Consider the following 2,539-nt stretch of genomic DNA (forward strand, 5'->3'; position numbering starts at 1 on the left):
AAAATGATAATATATGGGAAATCTTAGATATCACTAATTGCCCAAACATCTGAACAATTAGTATCCCAGAAGGTGAAGAATCTAATAAGGACATTGACAATCTATTCCATGAAACACTTGAAGAAAACTTTTCAAAAACCTCTCCAAAAAATAAGAAAGAAAGAAAGAAAGAAAGAAAGAAAGAAAGAAAGAAAGAAAGAAAGAAAATAATAAGGGCCTGGAAAATTTATTCCATGAGATCCTGGAAGAAAACTTTTCAAACCTAGAGAAACATTCAAATACCCAGACCCAAGAAATACAAAGGACACCAGATAGAATCAACCTAAGAAGACCCTCTCCATGGCATAGCATAACCAGATTGATCAAAATCATGGACAAAGATAAGATTCTAAAAATGGAAAGAGAGAAACATCGAGTTACTTACAAAGATGATCCCACTAGGGACAAAAATTGGACCTCTCAATGGAAGCAATGCAAGCAAGGAAAGAATGAAAATATATACATTCAAAGTGCTAAAAGAAAAACAATTTCAACCAAGAGTACTATACCTGGCAAAAACATCCTTCCAATGGGAAAGAAAGATAAAAAAACATTCTTAGATAAATTAAATCTAAAAGAATTTACCAAGATCTGCTCTTCAAGAAGTACTAAAGGTAGTACTATACCAACAAAACTGAAGAGAGACAAACAGGAACAAGAAGGCAAAAAACAACCAAGAAAATGGCTAACAAATGGCAGGGACAAGTCCATAAATGTTGATTACATTGAATGTTAATTAGATTAATTTCTCCAATCAAAAGACAGACTGTCCCCAGAATAGCCAAGTGGGTCTATATTAGGCTAAAAAGCTTCTGCACAGCGAAATAAATAACTAGTGTGAGGAGACAACCCTCAGAGTAGGAGAATATATTTGCAAACTATACCTCAGATAAGGGACTGATAACCAGAATATACAGGGAACTCAAGCAACTTACCTTAAAAAAAAAGAAAGAAAGAAATAGGAAAAAAAATCCAATTAAAAGGTGGGAAAATGAGCTGAACAGAAAACTTTCCCTCTTGTCTGCTTGCATTAGCTAGAATTTCCAGTACTATATTGAAAAGGAGTGGAGAAAGTGGACAGCCTTGTCTTGTTCCAGTTTCTATTGGAAAAGCTTTTAGCTTTTCCCCATTCAGTTGCTGTATAGAGAAATTTTGTTGATGGCTTTTACTGTTTAGATAAATGTCCTTTCTATGCCAATTTTGCTGAGAGTCATAATCATGAAGAGATGTTGTATTTATCACTTTTTTTGCTTCAATGGATATGATCATATGGTTTTATTTTTCTTTCTGTTAATATGGTGTATTATTTATGGTTTTGCATATGTTGAACCTCCCTTGCATCCTGGAATAAGCCTACCTAGTCATGGTGTATGATCTTTTCTATGTCTTGTAGAATATGATTCATAAAATTAATTTGGTAGGGGTCCTTCTTTTTAGATCTTTAGAAATAGTTTGAGTATAATGGGGGTTAGCTCTTCTTTAAAAGTTTTGTAGAATACAGATATGAAGCTGTATGGCCCTGGGCTTTCTTTTGTTGGGAGATTATTTATTGCTAAATCAATCTCATAGCTTGTTATGGTCCTACTATGCTTTCTATGTCTTCCTGATTCAATTTTTTTTATTTTTATGAGTTATTTATTTATCCATTTATTTATCTTTTTTTTTATATTTCACTGAAAACTTTTATTGTTCTTTTGAATATAGAAACAGGTATTTATTTGCCAGAAAGGATGATTCCATCATACTTCTGCTGGAACCAGCACATGGCCTCCTCTTTCCTGATTCTGTGTTTGGCCCCAATGTAGCCCATCCTGCGCTTCTTGTCTGTGATGCTGAAACCTGGCCTACCCAGTACCACATAGAAGTCCAGGCCATAGACCACTGCTTGGGTCATATTTGATCCCCAGATCGATGTGTTCCTGGATCCCAAAACCAAAGTTCCAGTATCCAAGAAGTTATTTTTTCATAACTCATACTCCCGTACCTTTAAACCTTTCTCCAGAATTTCTTCTGCCTTGGCCCCATGGACTGTGCAGTGGACAGCAATCTTCTAATTTCTCCTGATGCCAAAGGATCTGACAGTGTACCTAGCTTTGGAAACCACAAGGTTCTGGCCTGTGAACTGCTCCAATACCTTGGCCACCCGGGTCAGTCTATCTCTGTTCTCCCCCACAGAGATGTTGAGGCACAGTTTGCAGATGTGAAGTTCCCACATGGGGTTCTCCTTTTCACCTTGATTTGCCATGATGGAGAGCAGAAAGAGCCCATTTATTTATCTTAATTTGACCAGAGAAAGACAGACACACAGAGAGAAAGCAAGTGAGAAAGCAAGCCACCAGGTCCAGGACTCGAACCATGGTCAGTCATGTGGGAATGTCCAGCACCTTAATCACCACACCACCTGCTGGCCCACCTGATTCAGTCTTGGTAGGTTATATGTGCCCAGGAATTTGTCCATCTCATCCAGGTTTTCTTGTTTGTTGGTGTACAGAGATAGTGA

The 2,539-nt window shown here is 37.1% G+C and overlaps 1 pseudogene; it reads right to left on the minus strand.

Annotated features, from left to right (window-relative positions):
- Positions 1 to 1,753: 1,753 nt before the first annotated feature.
- LOC102467844 (60S ribosomal protein L11 pseudogene) lies at positions 1,754 to 2,323 on the minus strand (annotated as a pseudogene).
- Positions 2,324 to 2,539: the final 216 nt, after the last annotated feature.

The sequence above is a fragment of the Tupaia chinensis genome, unplaced genomic scaffold (assembly GCF_000334495.1).
Source record: "Tupaia chinensis unplaced genomic scaffold, TupChi_1.0 Scaffold000138_1, whole genome shotgun sequence".
Classification (NCBI taxonomy): Eukaryota; Metazoa; Chordata; class Mammalia; order Scandentia; family Tupaiidae; genus Tupaia; species Tupaia belangeri.